The sequence below is a fragment of the Hippoglossus hippoglossus genome, chromosome 16, assembly GCF_009819705.1.
Source record: "Hippoglossus hippoglossus isolate fHipHip1 chromosome 16, fHipHip1.pri, whole genome shotgun sequence".
NCBI lineage: Eukaryota > Metazoa > Chordata > Actinopteri > Pleuronectiformes > Pleuronectidae > Hippoglossus > Hippoglossus hippoglossus.
This window is the reverse complement of record NC_047166.1, coordinates 1418462-1436150: the sequence shown is the minus strand read 5'-3', so window position 1 is coordinate 1436150 and position 17689 is coordinate 1418462. Positions and strand designations below refer to the sequence as shown.

General features: G+C 48.3%; 2 long non-coding RNA genes across 5 annotated transcripts; both read left to right on the top strand.

Annotated features, from left to right (window-relative positions):
• Positions 1-13316, top strand: LOC117777037. Of its 4 annotated transcripts, none has more exons than XR_004616536.1 (4): positions 1-264; positions 4630-4935; positions 9837-10089; positions 13106-13316. It is a non-coding gene; the product is annotated as an uncharacterized LOC117777037 (long non-coding RNA). The 4 variants fall into 4 exon arrangements; XR_004616534.1 differs by having other exon boundaries at positions 3-264; positions 4630-4917; positions 9823-10089; XR_004616535.1 differs by having other exon boundaries at positions 4-264; positions 4630-4917.
• Positions 1632-2673, top strand: LOC117777038. Its single transcript, XR_004616538.1, has 2 exons — positions 1632-1668; positions 1902-2673. It is a non-coding gene; the product is annotated as an uncharacterized LOC117777038 (long non-coding RNA).
• Positions 13317-17689: the final 4373 nt, after the last annotated feature.

The following is a 17689-nucleotide window of genomic DNA, read 5'->3' as shown; positions in this document are numbered from 1 at the left end:
GAGCGACGGCGCGGGCATGTGGGGAGGGGGGTGGGGGGGGGGGCGTGTATGTGATCCACGTCCGCGGGAAATAATGGGGATGATAATAAAACGGAGGGAGAACCCGTGCGAGGGAAGCTGAATGGATGGAGCCACAGACACGTCACCAGCAGCCGCAGCCATGAAGAGCGTGCGCTCCAGCCTCCAGCTGCTCAGTCGCTCTCCATCTCCAGAGCCGCGCGCTTCTCGGCGCTGAGGAGCGGACACACGCGCACCGGCGACTGCGTGAGTATGAGATGTGATGTGTTTTCTTCCAAGGCGGGTGCGGGCGGAGGATGGCGGCCGCGGGGCTGCAGGACAGCGGGTCTGCAGCCGCGCAGCGTTGCATCGTCAACCTGCGCAGCGGCGGAGCAGGGTGCGTGTGCGTGTGTGTTCTGGATGTGGCAACAGCAGGCGGAAAATGGGCGATGCGTGTTTGTGCAGCAGCTTCTCGGTTCTGAATGTAACAGCTCGTCTGGTGTCAGTTAGTGTCCTGGTGCAGAAGGAGCTGTGACAGGAGGGGACGCTCCTCTCGGAGTGGAGCTGCTGGGAGCTGTGGTTCAGCTGGGAGCTGTGGTTCAGCTGGGAACATGTGGTTCAGCTCGGAACACGAACATTTTGTGTTTTATCTTCATTCCTCTGTTTGCAAACTGCACCAACGAGTCTGGAACGACTCCGGTGATCAGATGTCTTTAAGGGAGCAGTGTCCATGTGCAGCGAAAGGTCACGGGCGAAGTGTGGAGACACTCTCTGGGTAAACGAGGAAATAAATTAGTGAAAGAACAAGTCGTAATTAAACGAGCTTCGGCTCCTCTTTGAGGGAGAACTCCTCATTTCACAGCCTCAGTGACGCATTGTGCACCGGCTTCATATGCGCCATTCACAGGGAGCCACAAAGGCCAAGAGGCGCTTCCAGCCCTGATTTCATTTCTCATGCACACATCTCCAGGCACTTAGCAGGGTCACTTCTCCAGCTCCATATGGCACCAGAACCCCCCCAGTCTGACACATCACCGCCAGGGAACAAAACCACACAAACCTCTTTTCCTCTCTGCACATTAAGCCCTTTCAGGACCGGTCCGTGTGGCTCAGATATGAGGATTAGCAGCAGTCGGGCCTGCAATGCATGCGTAATAAGACAAAGTGGTGGCGTCCACACCCACAGTGGACGGATAAAGGGATCACAAGGCCGAATATCCAGTGCACACGTGTGCGCAGAGTACGAGGCCTGTGCCCAGAACACGTGCACGAGCTCCGGACACACCGCGACACAACCGAGGCTGAGGAGCTTTAACAAATAAAATAGAATAAAATACAATCTGACATTATGCAACGTTTCACATGATGAACACGAGCGAATTAATGTCAGAGGTCAGTGCACGAGGAGCCGAGCACAGAGCGGATCTGCACGAAACCTGGTTCATCTACAATACGAACGTTTAGAATTTAATTTAAACTAACCCGTATTTTAAAACAACATATTTATGTATTTAAGTAGAACACACAGACACACACGTCAGGGTGTGCATTATGTTTTTGTGCAGTAATGTGTGTGTGTGTGTGTGTGTGTGTGTGTGTGTGTGTGTGTGTGTGTGTGTGTGTGTGTGTCCACAGCTGAAGTCTCGTAAGTGTGTTTAAAATAACCCTGCAGTTTCCTGATGGTCTTCAGGGTTTGAACCAACACAGCTTCGCGTCCTGAGCTGATTCGGCTCCTCCGCGCGTTGAGGTCCACCTGCAGAACGAAATGCTCGGCTCTAGTTTCCCTGGATCCTGGAGAGACGTGCAGCGGCCTCACAACACGTGGTTTACTGTAGTGATCCGCGCTCCAGCAGCTCAGGGTCCCTCACGTCACAGAGGCTCACAGGACATTTACTCTGAAGGAGTCCTGCATTTTGAAGAAATAATAACTGTGACGCTTTAGGGTCAAAGAGTTGTGATAAAGTTATTTCTATAATCGCAGCTGTAAAGTAAAATAGTAAAGTAGTTCAACATGTGTAAGACTTAAACATTTATAATTTAACAACATGCGATAATTTGATGGCATTAAATATCCATCTATTTTCCGAATGCACACACGATCAGGGAGCTTCAGTCACAGTAGTTTTGTTACACGCAGGATTTGTGACACACGTCAGGTGGTTGTGCGCCACCAGGCCTGCACCGTCTGCACCTCAGGTCATCTCACACACACGCACACACACGCACACACACACACACACACACACACACGGACCCGCCTTCAAGCTTTTAACACGTGCGTAATACACCTTTATGTCGTGCGTAAAACTCGCGCGTAATTGTCTCCTGAGAATTCAACATGTGGCGTAAAAGGAAACGTTTTACCAAGATCGTACCACGTGGTTCTAATCAGACAATAACCGACGAGGCTTCTGAATAAGGATCAATTTCTTGTTATCAGCTCTGCACCTTCACACGAATTATTCCCAATTAGAAGCGCTGGATTTGTTGACGTCATGCACGTCTTGGCCAATGGCGCAGGCTGGTGAGGTTCGTTTAAATGATGGAGAGAAAGAACTTGGACTGAAAGGCCTATTTTTGGATAACAAAAAAAATCTGAGATCAGGTGAGTCAAAGCAAAGAGGCGAAAAAACTGCAGAACAGAATCATCCGCGTTAATCTGAATCGTGAAATGATGAAAACACACAGGCCGGTGTTAATGAAAGGACTATTAATGATAATGGGGAAATAAGTGCAAGCTGCATGTAATTATCTTTGTCTCTATCCAGCTTGGAAATCGTGAATTAAAAAAAAAATATGAGCCATAAATCTCACAGCAGCACTGAATCATTCAAAAAGAATAAAGACTAAACTCCAACCGAATTAACTGAGAGGAAAGTGAATGATTTGGTTTTTTAAAATATATATTTTTAAAGATACTAGAAATAATCAGTTTTTAAAATGTTCAATATTATTATTATTATTAAAATAATACTTAGCCTTCTTTAAAATGATGACTGAAAAATCCCAAATATCTGATCCTTATAGTCAGATTAAATATTATTAGAATAGTATTTTAAAAATATCTTAAATCTAAACTATTATTCCTCCTGATGGATCTTTATGACGTAAACTATATTTTTTAAATGTATGACTGCAGCTGTGTGTGTGTGTGTGTGTGTGTGTGTGTGTGTGTGTGTGTGTGTGTGTGAGAGAGAGAGTGTAATTATGCATGTTAAAGAGTGAAAGTTTGCACAGAGGGTTCACACTCTTGTGTGTGTGTGTGTGTGTGTGTGTGTGTGTGTGTGTGTGTGTGTGTGTGTGGGCGCAGCAGCATTCTGGGGCATCTGTCTTTTCTTGCTTTGTCCTTGTGGACTGAAACAAAAAGCTCCTTGACGAGGACGTGCGTTATGGTGGCAGCCTCCTGGACGGCAACAAACACATAAAGACTAAATGTGTACATGTATTCAGACAGTAGAAGAAGAAGACCAGCTGTTGGAGCGAGAACAATGCTGGGGGGGGGTTGTTGTTTGCCTACAGGGATGTAGCCGTGGCGGCTAACGCCTGCCATGTTGCCAGTCAAGTGGAGAAGGAGAGCTCAGGTTTGGGCTCGTGTGCTGGAGGGCGAGAGTGTTCCGTGTCTCGCCCTCCTCTCACTCCCTCAGTATCACTCCATCTCGCTCTGCTTTCAGTCGGTGGCGGTGGCGTTGGTGGGGGAGGAGCCTGCCACAACAGGGATCTGGGCACACAGAATAGCTTTAATTAGATGGGGCCTCGTGCCATGTGGCTACATGGTGTGTGTGAGAGGGATTGTGTGTCTGTGTGTGTGCACACCGGCATTGTCTATACCCGCACAAGTAAAGAGGTGTTTTTACTGCGTTTAGCTCAATATTTTCCACATTTCTGTGAACATATTTCACAAAAATCATTCTGTGCTTCAGGCGTCATCGTGCTTTGTTCAGTTTATTTGTATGACATCACGGTTCGTTTAATCGACATCTTCAACCGTTCGATCTTCACGGTGACGCCAACCTCTGCTTTGGCATCACATCGTGCGAACGAAGACAAACCAGCTTCTTTTGTTGTCAAACAGTTTGGATTTTCTTTTAATTTAAAAATGCATTTGGGCCGTGGCGGGGGGCGGCGTTTGAAGCCTTCACCCTCCTATGGAGCCGGTCAGCGGGTGAAGCGGGTGCGCCATAGGGATGGGCGCCTGGCCGGAAAAAGGAAGGTTGGTGCCATAGCCGGTTTGGACTGGTTCATCGACTTGTGTACTTTTTATTGGTGCCTCTCACTGATTGCTTGACTTGAAGGGAGGTTTCCATATGGAGGCACTACTCGCAGGCCAATCAGAGCCTTCGTTGCACAAAGAGAGGTTTCCTATTGGCTTCGGGGGTTTGAGGCGGGGTTAGGGGCCACTTGGTGACATCACAAAATTAAGGGTCAGGACATTTAAGGGCCGCTGTAAGTTGAGTGAGGGAAAAAGGCCCCAGGCCAGAAGAGTAACATCTTCGGAGGTGATGTTAACGGTTGTTTGATTTTTTTCATCCAGGCTTTGCTCGCTTTTAACACGAAAAATCACTTGACATGTAGAATCAAAGAGATGGAGACATGTAATCATGTTTTATTAACTACTTTCTCCTCTGCTTGTAGGTCAGAACCCATGTTGCTGCGCCTGCAGCTCGAGAGGATGGGTAGCCTTAGGGGTTGGCTGTTATCTTTGGTTATCTAGCTGTATGAGTGATGTACATTCTTCATAAAGCTAGATAACCGAAAGTAACAAGAATCCCATTACACTCCTGAAAAAGGCATCAAGACCCCATATACACCTCCCTCAAAAAAAAATTATAAAAAAATACACAAACTGCCACAGGAACAGCAACACGTGAAGAAAATGGACGACAGTGACAAGGACACGGCAGCAGGAGGTTGCAGCAGGAGGTACGGTGCATGATTCAGGTCTGTGTGTCTGTTCTGTAGGTCTATTGTTTGTATGTGTGTGTGAATGGGTGTGAAAGTGTCTGAAATCCCAGACCACAAGGCCGTTAGGTAAGTTTGCTGTGAGGCTCCGTCTGTGTTTGTGGTCCGTCAGCATGTAGAAATGCAGAATACTGAAAGCGGGCATGTAGAAACAAACGAAACCTTGCGGTACATGTCTCCTGCAGCCAGTGGTAGTGATCCATAGCAGCACGGTTGGTGCAACAGGATCACTTTTAATCTAATAAGCCCCATGATCCTTGTGTGTGGGGCTGCATGCAGGGGCTTTAGTATCACATGGCCGGGAGTGACGGGCCTGCTGAAAAAGGCCCACACTGATTCACCAAAGCCGGTGGACTTTGACAAGTCATTTAACAAGTTAGCTAATCAGTTTGCTGGTCAGTTTAGTCAGCGCTCTATTCACTTGTCTCCATGAATTTCCGCTTTGCTGCTTCCATCTTTGGCATCAAGAGAATATGCAATATAAAAAAAAAAGTAGGCCTTTTATATCATGGGAGCTGCATACGGTGCTATGAATTATACATACGTTCCGACTTGGATGGGATTGTGTGAGTTAAGAAAGCTCCCTCCGAGTTAATCCGGGCTCCCAGTGCCCCGCCGGCACCAAAGTGAACAGACAAGAATTTGTTTGAGGCCAGTTTTGTTAAGTTAGCCGTTGTTGATTCTTTTCCCTCCTTCCCACCTACTCCATTCTGCCTTTTGCATGAAAAGATGTTTGATTTGGGGTCCTGGCAGTTGTTTGATTTGACGTGACAGTTGGCTTGGTTGTGAATGGGCCGTGGCAAAGCCTCCATTGCACGAGGTGCTGCCATGTGGAAAGGCCTGATGGGATCTCACTGAATGCTCCTGTGTGTGCACGCAAGTCTCCGTGGGGGGAGTGGTCCAGGGGCAATCAAGCAGAAGGTGCCCCCAGTGACGTGGTCCATGAGTGAGAGAGGGAGAACAATTTCAGCCTTTAGGTTCTTTGCCCGGTCTCATGGTGAGGAGTAATTGGTCAATCAGATCCTCAACCTCAAGGCCCCTGATGGCTGATTGAAGGTGTGATTTCTATTCTGCCCATCAAAGCTAGAGGGTCACTCCTGCTGAGAGAGGCCACTGAGGGTTGTTCCCCAGGTCTGAAGGCTTTGGAGCTACAAGCCTAGCAGTGAACTCCAATTGTCATACCTATTTGGCATGGCGGTTGGCCATTTCAACACGGCTCAGCGAAAGCAACACCCTCAGGTTTGGATGTATTCGGCTTGACGTGGTACTAATTCTAAACGCAGGCGCGGGGCCGAGGTGAAACTCCTAAAAGCTTGTGTGGCAGACTCACCTCACAATGTCAATCTCCTCAAGCCCTGCAGTTGTGCCGCCCGCCTGCTGCATTGCAGGTGCTCAGTGTGACATTTGAGCTCTGGGCTCCGCTAATAAGAGAGAGGAACGAGGGCCTTGACAGGAAGTGACAGCTTCCTGCTTGGACGACAGAGTAGTCCCTGGTTCCCTCTGTGTTGTGGTGCTACCACCACCGCCGATGTGTTTTTATTACAGTGTTGACATATGAACATGGCACGGCCTTGATCTGCTATTGGAAATGACAGATTGACAACTGTGCCCGACTTATATCCAAGCGCATGTGTGTCTGTACAGGTAAATTTAGCCTTTTACAAAGTAGGGGCACAAGGCAGGGTGATTTTGTGCAGTGTGAAGATAAACGGTGTCTCCTCCTGCTTCCTTTTCTGTGTCAGTGTCAGTGTTGGGGGTGAATAGGAGCTGAAGTCTGGGACAGATTGTGTTTATACCCTAAGCAGTGCCCTGGGAGACGCATGTCATGGTGCAAATGCTTTGTGCTGGCTCTGTGTGTGGCACAGTTATATCACTAACACTTCACACTGGGGACCCCAGAGCAGAGACCGTCTTAGCTTCCGCCCGCCTGCAAATGGCACAGAGATGGGAGAGTTCCTGAAAACCACCGTAGGGCCTTTGCTCTCTCTTTTTTCTGAGTCCCATGGCAGAGTCTGAAATAGAAAGAGGGCGCAGAGAGAAAGGGTGAAGGAAAGAAGGGAGAGAGAGGAAAGAGGAGGAGGAGGAGGAGGAGGTTGGTGGGTTTGTCTTAGCTTTCATGCACTAGGCAAGCAGATTTAGACTCCAAGTGTCAAATAGAAAAACAGCCATTGTGGACGGGTCCTACTTGCCCCCCCCCCCCCTCACCAGTAGACTTTACAGTCAATAGAGCTAGTCCACTTGTCACGACGGGACAATGCGCCCCTTTTCCTCCCTTTCAGCCCTGCCAGGTCCGAGCAGCCAGACAGTTTTCTGAATAAGACCCAGTGACTCTTGCCCCTTTTTCTCTGCCTCTCTTTCTCTTGGAGGAACACACCAACAGAGTTTAGAAAATGGCTTCGCTGTCGGGCATGAGCAGAAGGCCAGACCCTGTTATTCTCCACAACACTGGCATTCCCTCCACCCAATACACTCACAGAGAAATGAATGTATCTAAGGCAGTTTCAAAAGTCAACGGGCCTCCCCAGAGAAAGGAGATTAACTTTGGGAACTCAGCAGTAACAGGTGAACTGTGAGTGTGCCCGGACCACACGGAGGCGACTCCGCTCATCCGACCCGTTGCTCCGTTTGCCTCCCTCTTGGTTTGGAGTCGTCTGGAGATAAAGATGAAATGTGCTTTGTGTTTTCAGATGACGAGAACGCTTCAGACCTTGTCGCCCGACACTGGCCTCTTATCATTTTTACTACGTTTGAGAATGTAGCTCAGCTTTTGCCACATTTCTCCACCGATTTGCCAAGTTTTATCCGAAGGGACTGTGCAGATATCTTTAGATCTCGAGCCGCGCTCACCCGAGGGAGTGAGCTGAGGGTAAACATTGTGGGCGCACAGAGGAAGCAAGGAATATCAGCGGGAGCGTGGTACAGCACTGAAGCATGAATACATTTTCACACGTAGAACTGAGACAGTGATGTTTTAAGAGGGGAACCGTCTTTCAAAGAGAATAAGTGAAGCCTTTTCTATCCACACCTTTAGTATTTTCAACCACAATAAATTGAGCCATTCAGCAGCAGCACAAACAGAGCCACTCTCAGAGCCAGAGCAAAACAGTGCATGCATTTGTTTGTTTCGGTTGTTAATACAGCTTTTACTGAGAGCCTCTGTCCTCAGAAAGAGCTCATTCTAGTGAAATGACTTGGCAAAGCATCCGATGGAGGGTCTGTTCAGACTGAAGCTGCTCCCGCTGCCATTGTCTAGCTCTCTCTCACACACCTACGAGTCCGGAGTGAGCACACAATTTCATTGTTGCGTGAGCTGTTAATATCAGAGGCTTCACAATAGAGCCCATTCGCCATATTTGCATAAGGCACTCTTCCAACAAGGACCCGGAGAGGGCTTGAAAGCTGGCCCACTCCAGTGCCAATGGCAAAAAAATGTCAAGTGCCAATTAGGAGAGGTTTGCCACCATTCAGCAGTACCCCACCCACCCCTGTAGTCCGTCCCCTCCCTGCTTACCCACCACAACTCTCTCACACTTCAAGTCACCCCTGTTTTACCACCTTATTCCAATTTCAGACGCAGACCCTTCCCCTGCTGACACCCACAGACAAAAGCTGGCTCCCTCCTCTGCCGGCTAATGGAAGATCCTTTCTGCTGGACTCAGAGTATTAGCCAAATGAGACAGTGTGCTCTGTGCACCGATTAGTCAGCTTTCTTTGTTGATTTCTTTGAATAGAAGGGTTCAGGAACTACGTGGCTAAACCTACGAGACACAGACTCCACCTGCTTGTGAACACTGAACTTCATCAGCTGGGTACAATGTGCTGCTTTGGTCTTAGACTCACAGGTGTGAGTCATTGAGGGAAGGTTTTCGGTAAACACAGACGCAATTAAAAATAACCCTCTCATCTCATATCCATAGTGGTAGTTCTGTGTTAGCTCTAATAGCATCCGGCCTCCTGAAGCTAGTCCTGCTTATCATTTTGCACTGATGCACAGGCCGAACACAGAGCATCCTGTCCTATCATGAGAATGTCTCACAGACTTAAATGTGGAGCACAAGCTTTGAGTCAGCTGTTAAGGCTAAACGAAACACACACCAACATGGATTTAGAGGTGCTACGTCAAATCCATGTTAGCTTAACTGGTGAGTGTCAATAGCGCCGAGCAGCTGTTTACATTTCTACCGATGCTGAAAATTCGGCATTATTTCCACTAACGCTTAACTGCAGCTGTCAGATGCAAAGTAGGTGGTGACAGGAATGTAGATCATCATCAGTGACCCTGAATTTAAGTAACGTCGTGTTTACGTTGCGAAAGCCTTTCGCTTCAAAAGGCAGCGACATCAAGCAAATGAAAAAAAAAAACGGGTGTCCTGTAAAATGACAAGAATGCAGGAAATTAAATTTAAATAAAATGAAGTCGTAGACGCATTAAAAGAAGGTAATCGTGTTTGTTCAAGTGGGCTACCGTTGTTTTGCACAGAGCATTTACCTAACTTACCGCCTCCTGCCACTCAAAAGGATTTTTCTCTTGTCCTCTTTTCTCTTTCATTCTTTCATTCAATCTCTGTGTCGAGTTTTTTTTTTCTTTCCCACCCTTGATTCTCAGATGGTTGGATCTGATTTGCATACATTTGCATAATGAAAGTCATTTGCATGCTCAGGGGCAGACTGTACCATGAGAACAGACATGAAAAGGTGTGTGTGTGTGCGTGTGTGTGTGCATGTGTGTATACATTCATTCATGTGTGTGCGTGGCTAGCATTCGTATGTTTCCCTGAACTATACATGTGTGTTTTGATGGATAAACCACGTTCTTAAAATTTTTCGTCCGACCCTCTGATTTTCTCCTCCTCGTTTTCTGTGCAGGCGACGACCACAAGACCCCTGAAGGAGAGCTGGCAAAAGGAGACTGAAAAACAGAGAAGAAGGAGGAGGAGGGGTTGCTGTTGATTCTGCCCTCCCTCTCTCCTCGCCCTCCTCTGCATCGCCTCCTCCCTCCTCCTCCCCCCTTCTTCCTCCTCTGCTCCATCCTCAGCAGACTACCCTTTTTTCCTGTACAGCAAGACGCAGCCTGCGCCACCATCTTAGAGCAACGCTGGCATGAAATGGAAGTGGGAAGACCGGCCAGTGCAGGTAACACGCCAAACCCGCTGCGCCCGCCATCCTGCATCTTTCCACTGGCGCCACCCCGACGCTCCATCCTCTCCTCCTCCACCTGCCCGAGTCCTCGCCCCTTGTCTCCAGCCTCGGTTTTAATCATCTCGGATATGTTTGTTAATTGCACGATTCACGAGATGCACTGATGGCGGAGGGGAGGGTGAGCCGATGTAGGCGGGGCGTGTTTTGTATTTGTGTTCACATTAAATCACTCTGCTCTCAATGCCTCTCTCAGGAGGCTTTCAGTGGGCATCTGGCCTCCGACGCGCAATGTTTTCTTTCCCGTTTGGGAATTCTCATGGCATCCTCACATGCGTGCCCTGACATGGCGGCGGCTGCCATTTTGGAGATATGATTCAAACTGTGCACAATACAGAGCCACTATTTGTGACTCTCTACCTGAGCACTCTGGGATTTGTGCACTATATTTTGTCAGGCATCAAACAACATGGCAGTGCTTTAAATTATTTTTGCAACTGAGTTACAACTTCAATATTAATTCTAAAAATCTAAAAGTTTTTCGTCTCAACTCGTTAGAAGAGGTCAGAAGAAATGTCGAGGTGGGAACATCTGTCGAGTGGAAGCTGATGGTTTCCCTGAACCACTCTTCACATTCTCATAGAGGAACAGTGCAGCGTGAAACAAACGACAGCCAGAGAAGAGGTGGTGGACAAGTGAGAAAGTGGGACCTCGACAGGCAGAGTCTCGGTACTGGAAAGCCTCTCAGTGTGCGAGTGGCGAGTGTTGGAGGGCAGTCGGTGCTCAGACAAGTCGAGTATTGTTCTCCCTCAGCGAACTCGCTGCATTATTCCAACCGAGGAGCTCCCAAGTTTCAAAACCCCTTAATCCAAAACTCCAATAAGCATCAACTGGGCTTAATTAAGTAAGGCAGGCGGTAAACAATGCACGCCATTGTCCTCGCAACAGAAACCTCCCATTGTGTGTGTCTGTGGTGCGGAGGTCAAGGAGACAATGCTAATGCTAACTTACAGTAGGGTGCTAGTACACAGTGCGAGCGGAGAGACGGCTGAAACACCTCGTTGGGTCAAGGTGAGAGAAAACAGTCCCGTCAGAGAAAGTCAAAAGAAAAAGTTTTCAGTTTCTCTTTGGCACTGATTTCCAATATTTACACAGACTAAACCTAAAGAAATGCTAATTCTAATTAGGTCAGGCCGACTGCTCTGTATTAAATATTCTGATGATGCAGCCTTTAAAAGTGGAGGCGTCGCTTGGCTTCCCAGAGAAGTTCTGCAGTAACTGTGTCAAACCCGAGGCGCACTAATCACAGCCAGGCCGCCATAAACAGGTGGTAGATTGAGCAAAGGGGGTCGGGGTCCTTCTCAATTTGCTGTGTAAATTATGCAGAGCCCAAAACAATGCACACAGTAGACAGTGGAGTGGCTGGCGTTGGCTAATGAGATGATGAGAAGCCTGGGAGGGCTGGGAGCGAGTGGAGGTGAGGGGGTGGGCACGGCCGGCAGCTTGTGTCTGGATCTGTGTGTTCGTGTGTGTGTCTTGTGTGCGAGGGTCTGGAGGAGCTTTGGCAGACACTGTCCCGTCTGCACACACCCCACCATCAGCACAGAGGGAGGGGAAGCAGGCAGCTGGGGGACCCTGCCCCCATTGCACCGGCAAGAGCACCAGCCTTGGGAACCTCTGTGGCAGGGGTGTCCCCCCCCCAACACTGGCACGTAGGGGCCCCCCAAAAGTCTGGCTTCAACCCCCCATCACCACAATCCCTTCCTCCCTCTTGTCTCCCCAACCACCACCACTCCTCCCACTCTGATGGGAGGCTGGGGGCCTGGGAAGGACTTCAAGTTCACGGCCAGACCTCCTATTGAGCTGACAGCCTGACTGTTTGCTCAATTCGGCTCCCTATTCAGGGCCGAGCTGGAGGAGGGAGCGCTGAGAAAAGGGCTGGAGGATCGGAGGGTGGGGGTGTTGCTAGACGGGACACGGTAGCACTGTTATAGCCATTCATTCAGCGGGGGGGAGACGGGTAAAGGGCGAGGGAGAGAGTGAAGAGGGATCGGGGGTTCGAGTCGGCGTGCATAAATAAAAAGTGAGGAATCCAGGCTCAAAGTTTGCTTTGAGCAGTGTGCGCCTCTCTCACACCCTTTTAGACTCTTAATTACTGGCACCTTCCTCTTTTCTCTCCCACTACTCACTGCACCCCCCCCCCTCATCCCCGCCGTGCACACACACACACTCACGAGCAAAATTGCAATCATTCTCATCATCCTCTCCATCCCCTGGTTTTATTAGGCCACATGCTGGGGCTGTAAATTTACCATTAACAAGCTTATTCACTGTCGTCCTCTCGACAAAACAAGACCACGATGCCAATAACTCAAAGCGACACCAATACCCAAAACTGCCTTTTATGCCACCAACCTGCGCTGTGAACCACTCCCCCCCCCCCCCCTCTCCCTCGCCGGGTGCACCTGCTTTGTACGACGGCGCCGCGCTAAACGCCAAGGCCAACGTGATTCTTGCCGGTAGCTCGGGCGATGCCAATTAGCACGGTGGTTGTTGGTTTCTGCCGTTAAGCTGGACGGCTGCATTATCGGTTCACTCTGCACTCGCTGACCCGCTGTAATATTTTAAGTTGCTTGTCTGAGCTGCTTGAAAATGCAACAAAAAAAAAAAGAGGGTTTGATAGCCTTGTGAAGTCCAACTCAGCCGAGCTTAGGGTGTGTCACATGCTTCATCTTTGTATTAGCAGCTCGTAGCGTACCAGGCTCCTGCTAAGGCCTTTCAACTTCAGCCTCAATCCCCTCGGCTGGTACGTGGCGCTGTGCTTCCCTCGGACAGATTTAGGACACACAATGGGAGATTTTTTTCCAGCGAGGACGAGCCCTTCTCAAATTGGCATTCACAGCCAACTGTCTCAGATAATTGTTTTGACATTCGCATGATTGGCCTCACTGTGTGTTTTGACTCCCTCTGAGGAATGGCAGGCGCATTCTTAATGTCATCTTTCTTTCTGCAGGTGAGTGCTGTCGGTGCAGGACGACCGCAGACAGACAGCGGAGGGGCAGCGGGATTCCTCCTTCAGCCGCCGGTTTCAGCCCGGAGTAAATACATGTCCGCGCACGACTCGGCGCAGATTCCTTGCCGTGACTTTGGAACATTTCCGCGGCGACACGTCTGTGATGCTGCTGTGTGATGCATTATTTGACCCAATAGTCGAGCTGGACTGATGTTTGTGAGCGTAAACATGGCGCTGGACTGTGAGGGAGGGAACGAGGTGCAGACAGAAGATCGGCGAAGATGGACGACCTGGTCCACAGCTGTGACTCTTCTGCTTTGGAGGGTGTGGCACTGAATTTTGTAATTTCTATTTTCATTCATCCACGTGAAATAATGCATCTCCACTTACTGCAGGTCACAGTCGACGAGCTGCAGCCCGCGTTGTGTTTGACTTGTTTTAGTTGCTAGGACTCAAAGACACGTGAATGTGAGACCCACGGCAGCAGTGAATAATACTGCACTGCGATTGGACAGCTCCGTGTGTCGGCCGACACAATGGTGAAGGAGTGAGCTGTCGTCTTTATACTCTATGCAACTGTTTTATCCTTTTTGTTCTTTTTTCATCCTGAATTCCTGTTTTATCCTCACTGTTTAGTTGTCGTTGTTTTTGGGCTGTAGTTTGTAGACGTTCCTTCAGACGTCAGCAGCAGAGATGGATTTTGAGGAGCCTACATTCCCGGAGTTAATATACTGACGAGACAGTGAGAGCGTGAGCGTCAGTGTGTGACAGATGACAGAACGTAGCTCACTTTCATCACTGCATGTATTGAATCTCATATTTGCAGCCTTAACAGACTCGGCAGCTATAAGCCACAGTCTGAGTGAACGTGGACTCACACATTTAATATTCCTGATGGCAGGAGTGTATTTGATCAGCAGGGAGTAGCTGAGCAGAGCTCGTGGCTCTGTGTGTACAGAACACGCCACACTATTAAAACCTTCCCAGCAGGCTTTGAGACGCAGCAGCTTGGTTCATAGCAGTTACCTGCGTCGCTGTAATGATACATCTTTGGGTGAGACACGACAAATACATGGGCTTCACACACTGCCTTAATTTACTGTCCTTAACATTAACACACACACACACACACACACACACACACACACACACACACACACACACACACACACACACACACACACACACACACACCAATGCAATAAAGCAAGTGCTATCGCAGCCTAATTCATTCTATATTAATTTTCAGGAAGTGGCAAATTTTTTATTACGATTGATAATCTATGCAAATCTTTTAAATATTACTTTAAACAATCTATGTCTATGCAGTGCTTTTGCAATTGATTCAAGGGAGACTATCTTAGTCTAATTTAGAAAATGTATTCTTCTGATAATCACGCACATCCCAGTGCTCAAGACAATTACTTATCTGCCTGGATAAGCTTGAAATTATGTTTTTAATCTGTAGAAAAAATAAAAGAGTCACTTGTCTGATATCAGTCGAGTGGCATGAACATCATGAATTGTCGTCTACAATAATTAAATCGGTTGCACTAAATCTCTTTTTTCTTTAGCTGCAGATCAGACACACTGTTTGTATTCAGCCGTGCTCTGTGTGCCGCAGCCTGTTGTTTTCAATAAGCAGCAATGTTTGTGTCATGCAGTCGAATCGCTGTGGAAAAGTATTCACCACATGTGCCTTTCTATGGAAAACTGTGTTGGAATAGTAATAAAGGTTTACATTGAAAACAGAGGAAAACTGGACGTTGTGTGTTTTTGTTTGAGCTTTCGTGATGATTCTGCACCGTGTGATAAGAAAGGTTGTGTGTTCAGCTGCTGGAGTGTCCTTGAGCAGAGCAATCAAATGCAACCCAGTTCCAACATGTTACAGCCAAATGAGAAGATTATCATAATTACCCTGAGATCAAGCTATTTTCAAAACACCATCAGGGAAGTGGGTTTATTTTCTGTGGTGTTTGGCATCAAGCGGCACAGGAGAGCGGCAGTCGAGCGCCGTCCAGGTTTCATGTAAAATTAATCAGCACAAAGATGCCCCCTGCAGAAAGCAGTGAAAATCCTGAACTGCTTGTTGTTGTGTAGATGAGTAATAATCCATCCACACACCTCATTAATCGACTGTTCTGAATTTGGGCAAAACAAAGAGCGGGACAGCGTTCTCCTCGCTGCCGGTGCAGCAGCGGCGTGGTGCAGGCCACCGTGTGCCCACGCTCAACACTTCCCCTGCGTGATTTGCTGTCTGACGCCACATATGGCAAATGCGCCAACACCGACATATGGGCCCCTCTCAATTCATTAGCTTTGTCATGTAAAAGAGGGAAATCCCACCGTAAAACAAATGAAATGTGACCCTGTACAGTACAGGTTGATCACACAGCTCTTTTCATTCGTTTCCCCCCTTTGATGAAGTCGTGTGTAATTCAATGACGGAGGTTTTTAACGCAGCCCCTGGGTGTCTGCATCCTCGCCGCACCGCAGCAGAGGCTTTACAAGCCGCTCTCCTCGTGTTTACAGCTGCGCTGCGTGTTGAAATGAGCTGTAGTACACATAAACAGCAGCTCCATGCAAATATTACAGTGCCCTTATTAACCAGGGCAGCCGGCAATTACATTATGTCCCAGGCGTTAACATCCAGAGAGCGAGCACCGGTCCTCCGCGGCAACTCCCCTCGGCCTCAGTGTGTCTTGGCGGCATTATGGCCCTCATAATCTGATTCACAGTTTTTGTCATGCTGCCAAGAGGCAAGTTGCATTAGCCAAGCGCTACAGGCCTTAATGAACTGAGAGCCAATGTTAAGCACACTAGAGCAAGCTGGAGTGACGGCGTACAAGCAGGCTGTCGGTTGCAGCCATGTTGGATCACGGTCTAAGTTATGGCTGAGGTTTGTCAGGCCTCCATTGAGCGTCCTTACAGAAACAAACGAGACGACGTGTCGTGTATGAGGAGCGGCTCTTATACCGAGCGCCGCTTCCTTTTGACATGAAACACAAAATGGCTGCTGGCGACATGAGATCATGAGACTGAAGGAATCAGATCCCAAGATGGCGTCGAAATGGCATCAACGCCGGTTGGATCAGACCGGATCATTTAAAAAAAAAAAAAATGGAACAGCCACAGTTGCAGCGACGGCTGTTTGAGTGACAACTACACAAGGGCCGATGGCGGGCGGGGGTGGGGGGGGGGGGTCCAAAGTGGGAAATGGCGGGTTTTGGTGCACGTCCAAGGTCTTGGAACACGGGTGCTGCTCCTTTCACAAGTTCCTCGGACCCGTCATTGGTATGCAGGAATGCACCCCCAGGAGGCCTTTCTGTACGACTCTGGAGGGGAACGTGTTTGCAACTGGTCGCCAGGACAGAGGATGTGTGTGTGTGTGTGTGTTTGGATCCGACCGCGGCCGGTGCCAAGGGAGAGTGGGCACCGGTCCAGATCAGTCCACCTCTCTGAGCGGCCTCCCAGTGTCGCAGCCCGTCAGCAGGGACAAAATGGCCGCAGACGCTTGGACGGTTACGTTCTTCTGTGAAACGTTCAGGTTTTAATAAAGAGATGATTATCAAAGACGTGTGTGTGTGTGTGTGTGTGTGTGTGTGTGTGTGTGTGTGTGTGTGCGTGTGCATGTGGTGAAGATTATCGAGGTTTTCCAGATACTGGTGAGATGTATTTAAAGCATTTCAGCCGCGGGTGCGGAGGAAGTTGTAGTTTCACACGTTTGAATCTGTTCACTCGTGATTGTTCCACTCGGATCAGGAAACATCTTTAGAATCACGATCACGTGACAAAGAAGCTGAAACACTCAGTGTGTTGCATTCAGGTGCTAACGGACAGTTTGGATTTTTAAAAAGCTACGATTGAGTCTGACCTTCTGTAGTGTACTCGTCTGTGATTGGCTCTTTCCCCATTGAGGTATTAATACATGATATAATATTATGTATAATAATTTACTGAATATTAACACCTTTACTGAAGTACAGGTTCTCAGCTCTTCCTTCACCTGACGGTGTTTGAGCACGTGGTTATTTTCCACTTCACATTAATTGAAATCAAAACACTTTCCCCCATTTTCAACCACATTTAGCAAAGTTATTTTTTGCACTTAAATGAAATTAGTGCAGCTCTGATGTGGAAAATTACCAAAAATTAGAGCGTAGTTTAAAACAACAGTGAAAAGGCAGGTGTGTGTATTGGAAGTATTTTGATTATTACTCTTTAACAGGTGAAACTTATTAGTTTCAGATTCTGATGGATGTGGAAGGTAACAGAACCGTGTGCAGAGCTCGAGGCCCGGTGGTTAGAACACGACCCAGGTGAGAGAGACGAGGTTTTCACTTAACGGGCGACAACATTTCAAACTGCAGTTTTGTCACCGGCACAAGTGGCATGCAGCGCCAACACTAAGCCTGAAATCCACTCACACACTGGAGCAATTTCTTGCAGCTTATGTATTTGTCTAAGAAGGAGAAAGAGTGGAGCCCGAGAGGTTAGCGGCGCTCGCAGCTCCGGCCTGATGAGTTCGGCGTCCGAATCACTGAGGATGCTTTTCTTGAAGGCGAGCGAGCCCTGTTGTGGAAT